Source organism: Halichoerus grypus, chromosome 9 (assembly GCF_964656455.1).
Source record: "Halichoerus grypus chromosome 9, mHalGry1.hap1.1, whole genome shotgun sequence".
Taxonomy (NCBI): domain Eukaryota; kingdom Metazoa; phylum Chordata; class Mammalia; order Carnivora; family Phocidae; genus Halichoerus; species Halichoerus grypus.
Genome location: NC_135720.1, coordinates 32,232,721 through 32,248,168, shown reverse-complemented (window position 1 = coordinate 32,248,168; position 15,448 = coordinate 32,232,721). Strand labels below are relative to the sequence as shown.

Genomic DNA, 15,448 nt, shown 5'->3' with positions numbered 1-15,448 from the left:
CCCAAGTGCAAAATTAGGCGGAGGGCCTTGGAAGAGGCTGTGGCCAGTGGTTTCACGAGTTTTCATACCTTCTCTTCTGCGGGGGTAGGAAGAATCAATAATATCCACATCTATCACACGTTATGCATTTCTCAGCTTGCTTCACCCTGCTTTGGCTTTTTAAAGGATCTCATTCTAAGAAAGAAACAATATACAAGAAAGCACAAATGAGTTAAAGTTGCAAAGGGTGATCTCTGCCATGAAGCTCTGGTGTGTCGATTAATGGGAAGGATTATTAGCTTAACTGCCAGCCCCAATAGAATTGTGTCTCTAATATCTTTCAATTGGAAGTATAGATCTACTCTGCTAAGTAGTAGATTGAAGGTCAGGCCAAAAGAAAACCAATTATCAAGTGTGAAATGCATTGCTGCTTAACACCTTTGTAGACACAAAGCAAACTCCTCCTGAAAAGACACATTTACAATATGAAAAAGCACTTAAAAAGATGACTCTCTGTGGGTGCCATAGAGTTTAGCTTTCATCTCTCCTTGAAGAATCCAAAGTTGAAGAATCTATCCATCGAGCAAAGGAGAACATAAGGGCCAAGAATTCCATTTTGGTAACTCTAGATGCCACGGTAAGCGTGATGACATGGACTGTTTGTAATTGCCAATTTAAATGTGTCTTTGATCAGATTTGTGTAAAAAAGAGAAACTGTCAAACCTAATTTCAATATTTTTTCCTAAGTAGCAGCTCCTCAATATTGCAATTAAATATTTATCTCTCAAAGTTTGGTTTCATCCTTTTAACTAATCTAGAGAGAATACAAGCTAAGTTTCTGCTTAGGTTCTGTTTTTGGACTCCTTGCGATCTTGTCTTCATTCTTGTTGCCTTAGTAATTTCTACTACCCTGCTACCCCACTTAAACTCCTTTGGAAGCTCCTCATCAAAGACAGAACATGGTATGAATCTTAGAATGGCATGTAAGGACTTCCACATGGGGCCCTGACTTCCTATGCAAACCCCCTCCCTCTGACAATCCCCTCGGAACTCCACCCATCCTTGCTGAATGACCCACATACAGCTCCCCTGGCCCTCCAGCAGACTGCTCCCTGGAGCCCAGAATGCCCTTTCCCAGCTCCTGGTAAACAATTGCTTTCCTTGTAGACTCAGCTCCTGTGACACTTTCTCTGAAGCTTTTTCAGATGAGTGATCAGATTGTCTCTGTATTCCCTCTCTCCCATGGACCTCCACCCAAACACACTGACCTCTTCAGAGAATTGTTTACTGCCAATCTTTCCCTTCTGGTCTAGAAACTCAAAGGCAGAGGAGATCTAAGACCATGCCTTAGATCACATTCCTTTTTGCATTATTTGGTGCTGGGTACGTAGTGCGCGCTTAATAAACATTTGAGGAATCATTAAATTGGGTGATGGGCATTAAGTAGGGCACGTGATGGGCATTAAGGAGGGCACGTGATGTGATGAGCACTGGGTATTGTACGCAACTGGTATATTATTGAACACTACATCTGAAACCAATGATGTGCTATATGTTGGCTAATTGAATTTAAATAAAATATTTAAAAAAAAAAGAAATGGAGCAGAACTTTGAAATGAACTGTATCTCCCTCCAAATATCCAGATATCCTTCTTTCAGGTGTCTACTTAAATGCCACCTTATGTAAAATTACACCTGTCCTCCCGGCTTCTGGCACTTTCACACCCTGCTTTATTTTTCTCCATAACAGGCCATCTGTGCTTGTTTCCTTATGGATTGTCTCTGTGTGCCTCAGCTCATCACCAGAATGTAAATACTCTGAGAGAAAACCCAACCCAACCCAACCCAACCCAACAACAGTTCCCGGTTTCCAGAGCTGCCTGCGTTCCTTGGCTCACGGCCTACTTTCTCTATTTCAAAGTCAGCTACATTGAGTCCTTCCCAGGTTTTGCTTCTCTGACTTCCACTTCTGCTTTACCTCTCCTGTCTCTTCTGCTGCTCAAGTGATTAGCTTGGCCCTCACTTCTGTAATCCAAGATAATCTCCTTATTTTAGGCCCCATGACCTTAATTCCCTCTGCCATGTGCATTTTGCTGTGTAATGAAACATATTCACAGATACAGGGGGTGAAGATCATGGGGGCCAAAATCCTGCTTGCCACAGCTACCTGTGGCCTTAGAAAACAAGGACATATACACATATTTGAAGAATATAAAAAATGATATATGTGGTTAGTTACAGTTGGTGGTTGTGACGATGAAGAGGCATGGATTATTAAGATTTCCCAGTGCAAAGCATTCGATATCATTTCGATTTTTGAACCAAGTGAATATATTACCTGGCTTAAAAATAAAGATCCTTAAACAAAAACAGAGTTACCATATTGGTCCAGCAATTCTATTTGGGGGTACATAGCTAAAGTAATGGAGAGCAGCGTCTCAACCCATGTTCATAGCATTATTCACAGGGGCCAACAGGGGGAAACCACATAAATGCCCATCAAGGGATGAATAGATAAACAAAATGTGGTGTTTACATACAAGAGAATATTCTTTAGCTTTAAAGGAAGGAAATTCTGACACATGCTACAACCACCTTGAGGATATTATGCTGAGTCAAATAAGACAGTTGCAAAAAGATGAATACTGTCCAATTCCACTTCCATGAGGTACCTAGAGTAGTTATATTCCCATAGACAGACAGCAGAACGGTGGTTGCTAGGGGCTGAGGGGACAGGAGGATCGGGAGTTGTTTAATGGGTACAGAGTTTCAGTTTTGCAAGATAAAAAGAACCTGAGGCTTGGTTGCACAAAAATGTGAATGTACTTAATACTACTGAATTGCACACCTAAAAATGGTTACAATAGTACATTTTAGGTTGTATGATTTTATCACAATTAAACATTAAAAAAAGAAAAAAAATAACAAACTGTTGCCTTGTAAAGGGGATGAAAATCAAGCAATGGGCTTGGCATTCCTGTGGTCCAAGACCCCTCACTCCTGCCTGCACCAAGCCAGCAACTGGGCAAATGTGGGTGGTGAATATTAATCCCACTGGTTAAATGGAAGCTGCCACCAAGCCCTATTGACCAGTGGCATAACCAGCAAAAATGCTACATGGCTTCGTCCTTGTAGCAGGGGCTGACTTATCCCAGCGCTGAGAGTATGGCGAATCTGTCTATGTCTTGGACATCAGACCCATTTCTCTTGAGACTCTCCTAATCTATGGTTTGCTTCCCTGAGTTCTATTCCTGTTCTACAAAAAGCACATCTCCAGATGACTGACAGTGAGAATGTTCAATCTCTTCAGGTGAACCCCCAACCTTTGCCCATAGCAACATCTTCTTGCTCAATAGAATTACTTCAGAATACAGTGATATAACATCAGTACATTTTGGTCACTAATAACATCACCATTTATCGGATGGGAATATCAATTATATTTCTCATTGTTTAGATGGAGATGCCAGGAGTATAGTCCAATTCATTTTTTTTTTTTCTTCCTACATATACCAGGTGATGTTAATGGCTGAATTGTGTCTCCCAAAATTCATGTCTTGTCCTAACCCCCAGTACCTTAGAATGTGACTGTATTTGGAGATAGAGCTTTTAGAGAGGAAATTAATTTAAAATGAAGTCATGAAGATGGGCCCTAATTCCAATATGACTTTTGTCCTTATAAAAAAAGGAAATTAGGGGGCACCTGGGTGGCTCAGTTGGTGAAGCATCTGACTTTTTTTTTTTTTTTAAAGATTTTATTTATTTATTTGACAGAGAGAGACACAGCGAGAGAGGGAACACAAGCAGGCGGAGGGAGAGGCAGAAGCAGGCTTCCCGCGGAGCAGGGAGCCCGATGCGGGGCTCGATCCCAGGACCCTGGGATCATGACCTGAGCCAAAGGCAGACGCTTAACAGCTGAGCCACCCAGGTGCCCCAGAAGCATCTGACTCTTGATCTCAGCTCAGGTCTTGATCTCTGGGTTGTGATCTCAAGCCCTGCTTTGGGCTCCATGCTGGGCGTGGAATCTACTTAATTAAAAAAAAAAAAAAGGCAATAGGACACAGACACACAGAAAGGAAAGACTGTATGAAAACAGAGGAAGGAAGTGACCATCTGTAAGCCAACAGAGAGGCCTCAAAAGAAATCACTCTGCCAATACAGTAGTCCTCCCTTATCTGTGGGCAATACGTTCCAAGACCCCCAGTGGATGTCTACAACAATGAATAGCACTGAACCCTATATATACTGTTTTTTTCCTATACGTACATACCTCTGATAAAGTTTAATTTAGAAATTAGGCACAGTAAAAGATTAACAATAACTAATAATAAAATAGAATGATTATAACAATATGCCATAATAAAAAAATGAATGTGGTCTCTCTCTCAAAATATCTTATTGTGCAGCACTCACCTCTCTTCTTCTTGTGAGGGTGTGCGATGATAAAACGCCTTCGCAAGTCGGTGGGATGGACTGAGCTGAATGATGTAGGCGCTGTGCTGTAACTTTAGGCTACTGCTCACCTCACAGCAGAGGATCATCTGCTTCTGTGGTTTGACCTTGGCTAACTGAAACCACAGGAAGTGAAACTGTGGACAAGGGGGTGCATGTGGGTGGAGGGGACTAGGTACCGTGATCTTGAATTTCTAGCCTCCAGAACTGTAAGAAAATAAATTTCTGTTGTTTAAACCACCCAGTCTGCGATGCTGTGTTACGGCAGCCCCAGCAAAGTAATACAAGTGAACAATTGAATCTCCCCAGGAATGAGCAATAATTCCACACAGAGAAAACAATTATGTTCCTGGAGAAGCAGAACACAAAATCTGCTCAGAATTCGCTCTGGCCACACAAACACACAAATTTACTTCACCAAAACGAATACTTCCTTTTCAGGCGATAACATCTGTTCTTCTAGTTGTTTAACAATTTTCTTGAAGACCCGTGTGCCCTACTTTAAATTTGTTTAATTAAAGGGGTGGGGTATGGGGGGGAGCAGGAAGGAAACCCCCCCAGCACACTGGGGAAAGGGGTTGCTCCAGCTGTTGTTCCAGCTAAAGCCTGTTGGGCCTCAGCCTTGGCCAATGGCCTCTTAAGCCCATAACATGGGGCTTCTGGAATCCTCCATGGGACCCAAAGTATTTCTCAGCCGACTCTGAACTCAATTCATCACCATCCTTTATTCTGCCTTCCTTTTCATGCTGCCTCCCACTCCCTACCCTCTAAACAACATGTGTGTGCACACACACTTGGAGGCTTAAATCACTCCTGAGGTTGTGCAAAGGGAAAGGCTACATTGCCAACAGCTACAAAAACATACCTGCTGCAAGAGCTTAGGGAAAGAAAGGAGGATGGCATGGCTTCCTGGAATAGCACAATTTTCCCGGTGAAACTCAACGCACAGAAGCGATGTTTAATATTGCATTGTATATATATTATGCAGCCATCAAAAAAAAAAATGAAATCTTGCCATTTGCAAAGACATGGATGGAACTAGAAGGTATTATGCTAAGTGAAATAAGTCAATCAGAGAAAGACAAGTATCATATGATCTCACTGATATGAGGAATTTGAGAAACAAGACAGAGGATCATAGGGGAAGGGAAGGAAAAATGAAACAAGATGAAACCAGAGAGGGAGACAAACCATAAGAGACTCTTAATCTCAGGAAACAAACTGAGGGTTGCTGGAGTGGTGGGGAGTGGGAGAGATGGAGTGGCTGGGTGATAGACATTGGGGAGGGTATGTGCTATGGTGAGTGCTGTGAATTGTGTAAGACTGATGAATCACAGACCTGTACCCCTGAAACAAATAATACATTATATGTTAATTAAAAAAAAAGTGATGTTTAAGGTCCTCTTTAACTTTGAAATATTATGTTTCTGCATATAACTGTGGGACTATTCGTTTTGCTTTGCTCCCTTCCTCACTGGTACGCAGTGAGAACGAACCAGGAGGATGGCAGGTCAGGAAACCAGGAGACACTCTCACTGTTGTTGCTGGAAGGGGAGAAGGGTACTGATGCCCCAAGCGGACCTGCAGACTGCTAATCCTGAGCGGCAAGGATGCAGAGGGCAGTGAGGACGGCGCGTGGCTGCCCTCCTTGAACTTGCGCATGAACTTAGGGAATGGGGGCGTGGCTGCGCCAGCCCCGCCTGGTTAGGTTCTCCGTGGTGTGTCCACTCCTGCAGCGGCGGCAATTGCTGTGGCGCAAAAGCAAGCTGTGCTAATGGTCTCTTTATAAACGTGTTTAGACACAGATAAAAGGCTGAATACGGAACAGGGTATAAAATGGCTGATTTTCTTTCCAGCTATAGCAGCTTTTGCTAGTTTCCTCCGCTGAGCTGAAAAGGGAGCAGGAAGCCTGAGGATTTATTTCTGAACACACACACACACACACACACACGCACACACACACGCACACACCACGGCTCAAATTTATTTATAAATATGCAGGCTTTGTGACATACCGCTGAAGAAACTCGAGTCCTCTTCTCGTGCTCGGAGCTGAAAAACAAGCCTAAGTTATTTTGAGTGTAAACTCTTTGATTTTTCATAGAACAAGAGCCTTTCCATTTGACTTCATTGATCAAAAAGCCAAAATGTTATTAAACAGTGATTGTAGATAATGTAAACCAGAAGGTAAAAGTATAGAGAATTGCCAAGTGTTAAAAAAAATATGAATCAGGGCGCCTGGGTGGCTCAGTCGTTAAGCGTCTGCCTTCAGCTCAGGTCATGATCCCAGGGTCCTTGGATCGAGTCCCGCATCGGGCTCCCTCCTCGGGGGGAAGCCTGCTTCTCCCTCTCCCACTCCTGCTGCCTGTGTTCCTGCTCTCGCTATCTCTGTCTCTGTCAAATAAATAAATAAAATCTTTAAAAAAAAAAATATGAATCACTTTGTAAAAAAAAAAAAAAAAATCATTGATAAAACCCAGAAAACCGGAATCGTCAAAGTCATTGAGATCCGCTGGACCAGAGAATGACCGTGAATTAAAACAGGTGAATCCCAAGACCTCCAAGGCGTGTTTCAGCCCCAGAGACACACCCAATAAAAGGACACAGGTCACTTGTTTGGTCAGCTTGGGTCTGGGACAGTTTTGTCTGTTTATACAGATACAACAGGAGGTCTGAAGCTCACATTTCAAACACTGAATTGTTAACCATATAAAGTGACCCTACGAAGGCGGACTGTGTAGCCAGCCCGTGCGGACTAGGAAAGGCGCGCAGCATCCAGCGCCGGCCCGGCCCACTGCTCCGCCTCCAGGACGTGTCACATCATTGCAGAGCTGAAGCTGCCTGTCACCCAGGGAGTTGGAAAATCAGAGAAGCTAAACTCCGGGGGCCTCAGGTTCTTATGTGTAAAATAAGGAAATTGGAACAGATGGGTATTTCCTAAACTGAGAGCCAGAAAAATTGGATTCTATGGATAAGTTTAGAAAAGTCTGGGCTCAGTAAGTTAAAGAGGATTCTTGATTTAATACATTTAGACTTATTTAATATATTAAATCTTATTTCTTAGATTTAATATATTAATGATATTGTGAATCCCCCCTAAATGGGGATAAGATAAATGATAACTTTTCAAAGGTGCTTGAACACAGAATCCTTTGGGAAATGCTGAACTAGCAGGTCTAATTCTCATTAATTCCAGGGAAGGAATGAGGCCATGAGATAGGAGTGGGGAAAGAGACACTTGGCTCCTGCTTCCAGAATCCCCTCATGCCTACCCAAAAATGGAGAGAGCTTGGTAGGCCCCTTGGAGTACTCATGGCGATGTCAGGGGTTATAATTTTGCAAAAACAAATGACATCAGCACTTTCTAATTAAGATGAAACGTGTTTAGGCAGAGTATGCCCTGACCTGTGATGTGTTGGCTTAGGTGCTGAAAAGTTAACTCCATCCCCTCAAAACTCTTGAGCCACCAGTAATGAATTCCTTAATTCCAGTAATGTTCTCTGTGTTATGTTAAAATGCCACTGCCCCAGGAGAGAGACCCTTAAGCCTCGTATGTCATAAATGTGTATGAGGCTGAAGCTGTCAGATCTTTTTCTGAGGGAAGATTTTGATTTAAAAAAAAAAAGAAGAAAATGTGAAAAATGTGAATATTGGCTGGCAGAGAGGAAAAGGACAGAAAGGGGATTGAGGAAATGACGTAAGAGAGTCTCATTTTATCTAGTTGCCCTGTCTTAGGTCGGTTTTCTGAGAAGCAGAGCCTCCGCCAAGATTCTTGTGGAAGAGGTTTGTTGAAGGAATGCTCTCTGGAGAAAGAAAGTTGGGAAAGCAAGATGTCTGACTGAGGAGAAAAGCTAAGCAAGGATGAGCTGTAGCCTGGCTTCAGCCAGGCCCCACAGGGGACACTCTGGGCCACAACTGTGCCACAGAATTTGTGTCCCCGCAGGAGAGGCCAGCCTTTTGTACCTCTGTGGTCAGGTATTCCCTGGGGCAGGGCGTGACCTTGCAGGCAGGAGACTCTCATACAGCTGAGGGCGCTGCGCTTGTGACAGGGGCAGATGTGAACCATCAGAGGCCAACACTCCTACCGGCTGGGGCATGGTCCCTGCAGCCAGACGACAGGGATCTGGGGGATGGGGGGGCACCGGCTGCACCCATAACCCACATGTTTAGAATTGGCTCAGTTTGCCTGACAAAACTTTAAGTAACTGGAATAGCTTATGAAATTCCTCATGTCCCTCCATACCTTGGAGTCCTAGATGTTGATAAAAGACTTCTCTGCTGATGAGAGTTTGACATTTCCTTGGGGGAATGTTAACCATACTCTAAGCTCCTCTCTCAGTTCCAGTAATTATTAAGAGTTAAAGGAATTCTGGTGATTTCCTGTCTGTCTAGATTATTTTTTTCTTTCTATCAAAAGGATTTTGTAAAGGCCACCTGACATGCCCATATCCTTTTGAGCAATACCAAAGTTCTATATTGGAAAAAAAAAAAAGGGTGGGGTAGGGGAGGATCTATCTTTTGAAAAGAAATAGCTGGTTTCATAGCATTAATTTTTTTTTTTTTTACAAATCTGCCAGGAAGGAAGAAAGAAAGAAGAAAGAAAGAAAGAAAGAAGAAAGAAAGAAAGAAAAAGAAAGAAAGAAAGAAAGAAAGAGAAAGAAAGAAAGAAAGAAAGAAAGAAAGAAAGAAAGAAAGAAAGAAAGAAAGAAAGAAAGAAAGAAGAAAGAAAGAAAGAAGAAAGAAGACCCGCCTTTCAGGTATTCTTTATCATAAAGCAATTCTAGACCAATGTCAAGGAGATTTCGAGGTAATCCTCTGTAGTTCTTAGTGTAAAGTAAGAATAGTGTGCTTCTTACTGTAAAGGTAATTTAATTTGCCTAAGAATTATTATTTAGCTATAAAGTCTTTTCTAGGGTGTGCCTTGGAGAACTGTTAAGGGCTTAGATTTTCTCTTTTAAAAGCCTCCAGGTCTCTTTTCTAAGGGTTCATCAAATGATGGGGGGAGAGGGAGGGAATCTGCTTAATCCATTCCCCTATTTCTGCTGGTGTTTGGTAGCTCATTTAGGTGACCTCAACATCCTATGTATTTTGTAAAGTGGCGTTTCTAGTCCTTTTGGAAATTCATCAGGCAAAGGTCCACGAACATTTCTAGAAGATCTTTTCAAAAGCTGTATGCTTTCTGGAAGCACAAGCACAAGAGCCAGTCTAGGTCAGTATGAAGACAAAGAACAGTCTTCATGTGTCTCTGTAAAGAGGATTTGTCCATCACCGTCATCAGGTTATATGATCCCTTCTTAAAAGGGAATTTTCTTTTATTCTCCAAGAGCCTTGTACAAAAGAGACACTTAAAGTAAATTACAAAATTCCACATCTTTCTGCCTGCTGGTCAGACTCTGTTCCTTTTGATGTGTTTTGTGGCGGGGGGGTTGGGGAGAGGGAGGGGGCGGCATGATGTCATATAGCAAAAGCAGCTATTTTGTAATCTTTCCCTTCTCTGTGGCTTATTTACAAAGTCTATGCTTTTAATTTTCCGAGCTTTGGCTCTATATTCAAAGTCATCCCTAGAATTCTCAAAATAATACCCCCCACCAAAACCCTCCTATTTTCTTTCTCAAACACGTCTGGCTTATGTACAAAAACCATTGCCATGGCTTTGCTTCTAAGCCATCAGGTCTGCTATGAATTTACAAAATCCATGCAGCAATTCCTTTGACTTCAGGCTTCCTGCCCTGGAAAGCAGTGTGCCTCTGAAGATTCTCGTGAAAGCCAAACTTCCTCTTGAATTGTGGAAATGTGCAAGAAAGAACAGAGAACAGCAGCTTCCTAATGCAGTCAAACGCCGGTGCCAATACATTAGTACCTGTTTGTAGAACCCGATCGAATGCTGTGGGCATAGCTAGAGGTTTCCAGCAGGTATGGGGAACCGAAGCCATCCTGACCCGCTGACAGCACTTCCAGGCCTCCCTGGAAGACCACACAACACAGGGACTCAGCCTTCATCCTTCTTGGGCGTCAGAGACGAAACAGAGGCCCTCAGAAAAAATTGCCATCAATCCCTGCCCACTCCCAAGCTAAACTCAGTTGGTGCTCATATTTTTTCCCCTCCTGACTCAAAAGATGCATTGTTGCTATTTCCCTCTAATACCAGTTCTGGAAAATGTCTAATTGTCTGTTAGGACATGGAGTAAATGTCCCCTCTTCTGTGACTCCTTGACTGATTCAGCATCTGTCACATCTGTCACTCCCCGTTTGTGCTCCTCTATTTTGGCTCTGCTTTCTCTGTTCTGTGTCTCTAGATGCACATCTGTCTCCCACTGGGTTGTGAGCTGCTCAAGCGTGGAGACTGTGCCTTATTTGTGTTTACCTTTGGAACATACTGCTTCCATGTGAATGTGCTCCTTATAAGGATGTAGAATGAGTGACAGAATGTCACATGCTTCAAGGAAATTAATGTGGGAACATTGCATAAAATGGGAGGAAGAATGAAAAAATTTGGTGATGGGGATGACTTTGAGAAAGCTATTATAATAACCTAGTTGATAGGCAATGAGCGCCTGACAAGCTAGGTAGAAGGGCCATGTACAGACTAGTAAGGAGGAGATTGGAGTCAGAGAAGATTCCAGGTTTGCAAGCCATTGTCAAATCTTGATAATATTCATTCATTCATTCATTCATTCATTCATTCAGTGTATAGTGCCTCTTCTCATACCAGGCACTAGTCTAGGGGTTGGAGATACAGAGAGAAATAAATCAAAACAAAACAAAAACATAGAAGAATCAGATTTAAGGGGGGGTTGAAAGTAATACAGTCAGTTGTATTTAGCTTGTCAAGTTTGACAGGTAGTGGGCAGTTGGAAATCTAGGACTGGAGCTTTGGAGAAAGTTCAGATATTTAGATAAATATTTGGGAAACATTATGCAAAGGGAATAGTCACTTAGGATTCCCAAGGGTAATGATTGCAGGAAGAATTATTGAGAAGATACAGTCTTGTGAGATCCTTGGAATATATATTTTGAAACCATTGAGAAAAAATCCTACAAACATTTGAACAAGAGAAACAGAGGTTACCCCTTTCGAGGGAACACAGCCTAAGACACATTAAGGCAGAAGCTGAGAGAGTCATTAGGACTAGTCACACATATTCTTGTTTTCTCTTTCTTCTGGAAACATAGTAAGATTGTCTGTTCTTAATCCTCTTTGAATTAGGTGAGAAGGTTGACTTGCATTGTGAGTGTGGTGTGCCTTCCAGCTGGAAGCTTTAAGAGACAGAACACAGTTTGCCGAGTGCCCTTTCACCTGTGTGCTCACTAAAGAATATATTTAGATGAAGCCCTCAGTTAAGCTGGAACCCTGAGTGACTACATGAGCAGAGCCACCTTAATGACCTGTGCTGGACATGTAACATGAGTGAAAAATAAACCTCAGTTGTGTTAAACCACTAAACTTTAAGGGTTGTTTGTTACTGCAGCATAACCCAGACAATGCTGATGGACACACAGATTAACTGCTATAATTAAGAACTCAAATGTCTGTGCACCACATCGTCATTTATGGTTACAGGTTCCTCCATTTTCCAGTCTTCCCATCCTCCTGGTGTATTTCCTCATTCACATGGTCAAAGGTTGTTCACCAGCCCCAGCCCTAAAGAAGGAACAAAGGGCAATCAAGTTATTTTTAAGGAAGTGAAGTTAAAGTTGCACATATCACTCTTCCACACATTCCGTTCATGAAAGCTGGGTCACAGAGTCACACCTAATAGCAGGGGAGGCTGGTAAAAATAGTAACTAGGGGAAAAAAAAATGTAGTAACTAGCAGTTATGTGTCCTACATAATCCAGAGTGAGATCAGTTCTATTACTAAAAAGAAGACAATGGACACTGGGGGAAATTTTCAGTGTCTGCCATAGGGTACCTAACATGTCCAAGGAACTAAATGTAATATAGCTATGGCTGGAGAATATAGAGAGACATGGAGGGTAGCTCAAGAAGAGGTGGCAGAGATGAGTGAGGTCAAGATCGAGGAGGGACTTCTAAGACTTATTTAAATGTAATGGAAATCCATTAAATAGTTTTTTTAAAGATTTTTTATTTATTCATTTGAGATAGAGAGAGCTAGAGCGAGCAAGAGAGAGAGCACAAGCGGAGGCGGGGAGGGGCAGAGGAGGAGGGAGAAGCAGACTCCGCACTGAGCAGGGAGCCCATTGTGGGACTCGATCCCCGGACCCTGAGATCATGACCTGAGCCAAAGGCAGATGCTTAACTGACTGAGCCACCCAGGTGTCCCAGTTGAAGAATTTTAAGTGGGGGAGCAATACAGTCAGATTTGCATTTAAAGGATTCTCCTGTTTGCAGGAGGGAAGATAGATCGAAAAAGATCAATTAGGTAGCCTTTGCAGGATCCAAGTAAGAGCTGGTAGTCACTTGTCTCCATAGCAGAGGCTCTGTAGATAGGGAGATGAAGATGAGTTCCACCATTATGTAGAATCCAGAATCAAGAATACTGAAAGATGTGGGTGAGTGATGTGGGGGCTGAGGGAAATGGGAGAGTTAAATATCTTCCCAGATTTTCTGGCTTTAGGTTTGAGGTGGATAGGGCTGTCACTTTCTGGAGGGAAAATTCTGGTAGAGGAGCAGTTTACTTACTGGGAAAAAAATGAGTGTTATTTTGAGTACATTGTGTTTAATGTGCCTGGGGGATATCAAATGGGGATATCTGGTAGTTAGTTAGATGTCTATGGGCTTGGGTTCAGGAGAGGGGTCTAGGATAGATCTAAAAGATTGGGAATTGTTAGTGTATGGATGATAATTAAATACAAGGAATGGGATGAAATGGCCCGGGGAAAGTGGGTTGGGAAGAAAAGGGGAGCTCTGAAGAGCACAACATTTGAGGAATGGGAAGAGAGGACAGCCAAACATCATAATTGAGAAGAAAGTGCCAGAGGGAAGACCAAAACTCAGGAGATACATGGCTTCATGGATGCTGAAGGAAGCAAGAGTTTCAAGGAGAAAGTGAACAAAAGTATAAAACTTAATGAGAAATAAAACAAAATAAGTGCAGAAAACATGTTTAGATAAGATACAGTCCATATAGTACAAGGCAGAAAGCAAATGAAACTGCAAATCATAAAAAAATAGGAAACATGCAATAAAAGGGTTGAAGTTAGATCAAAGAGAACAGCTATGTCATAAAAGGAAAAGGACAAAGCAATGATTTTCAGATTCTTTTTAAAATCAAAATTCAAATACGTGTTGCTTACAAGATGCTTGGCAGAAACACAAGGTATCACTAATGGTTTCTGTTGGAAGACGCAAACACCACCTAGAAAATTTGAATGGTATGATGAATAAATACAGAATGGCTAATTCCACAAAGAAGCCGTTCCAGGTTCAGGAAATCATACAATGATTAAGTTTGAAAGCCTGTAAGATGAAAAATGTTCTGAAAAAAATCACCAGGGTAAACTCAAAAGCAGTTAGAAATCAATAACAATAAACCAATCAGCACAGGTCGATGAGGTGGCTGTGGGGGAGGAGGCTGGGCAGGTGAGTGCGGGCTTGCTAGCAGGGATGGGTGGGCGGGAGGCGCTGCTGAGATCCTGCTAGAGGTGAACAACCACATCATTGAGGGGACGCTCACACTCAAGGTCGAGAAAGCGGCTGCTGGTGACAAATCAGAAATAGTCGAAGTAACATGTGCAGATTTTGATGGAGTCCTCTATCATATTTCAAATCCTAATGGAGACAAAACAAAAGTGATGATCAGTATTTCTTTGAAATTCAACAAGGAAGTTCAGGCACATGGTGCGGATGAGCTATTAAAGATAGTGTACTGGAGTTGCTTGGTAAATCCCAAATCAGGACACAATGTCTCTGCTATATGACCTTGAAAATCTGCCGACATCCATTGTGCATCAAGGCTGGCATGTTGAAACGAAATTGTTTTGCCTCTGTCTTTGAGAAAGACTTCCAATTCCAAGAAGAGGGCAGGGAAGGAGAGAACAGGGCAGTTATCCACTGGAGGGATGTATGTTGAGTCTAAAAAGGACAGAGTCACAGTAGTCTTCAGCACAGTGTTTAATGATGACGATGATGTGGTCATTGGAAAAGTGTTCATGCAAGAGTTCAAAGAAGGACGCAGAACCAGGCACAGAGCCCTACATGTCCTCTTTAGCCACAGGGAAGCTCCTCTGGAGCTGAAAGACATGGATGCTGCCATGGGTAACAGCACTGGCTGTATTACCATCGGGCCGTTCCCTCGCCACACCAATGCCAATGCTTGAGACAACGCCATCAACCTGATCCACCCGTTCCAGGACAATCTGCGCTAGCACATCAAGTGCTCTAAGGTTGATATTCACACACGTATGCGGGCAAAAACAGCCGAATTCCTCAAGGTGCTGAACCGTGCACACCCAGAGGTCGAGAAAAAAGAAATGAAAACAGTCACAGGGAAGATGCTTCCATCCCACTAACTCTTGGGAACAGGAAGAGAAGGCGGCTGGCAGCTGCAGGCTGGAACACTTGCTACTGGGTATTCGTAGCTTTAAATGTTATACTTCTTCATGTTCTTGAGGGAGTTTCCATTTTGTACAACTTTGGAAAATAATCTACAGAAATGAGCTATGCTTGCAAGGACTTCATAGTTCTCAAAAATCAAAAAAAGAAAAAAAAATGGGGCACCTGGGTGGCTCAGTCAGTTAAGCCTCGGACTCTTGATTTAGGCTCAGGCCATGATCTCAGGGTTATGAGATCGAGCCCCACATTGGGCTCTGTACTGGGCATAGAGCCTACATAAGATTCTCTCTCTCCTTCTCCCCCTCCCCCATCTCTAAAAATCCCCACAAAAAAGCAACAAAAAAACCCCCCACTTTTGTGCATCAAAAAGCACAATCAAGAAGTAAAAAAAAAAAAAAACAGTCCATGGAATGGGAGACAATATTTGTAAATCATATGTTTCATAAGGATTTAGTATCCACACTATATAAAGGATGCTTGCAACTTGACAATAAAAAGACAA

The 15,448-nt window shown here is 42.5% G+C and overlaps 1 pseudogene; it reads left to right on the top strand.

Moving 5' to 3' along the window:
- The first annotated feature begins 13,833 nt into the window (after nt 1-13,833).
- On the top strand, nt 13,834-14,903 carry LOC118553686 (actin-related protein 2/3 complex subunit 2 pseudogene; annotated as a pseudogene).
- The last annotated feature ends 545 nt before the right edge of the window (nt 14,904-15,448 follow it).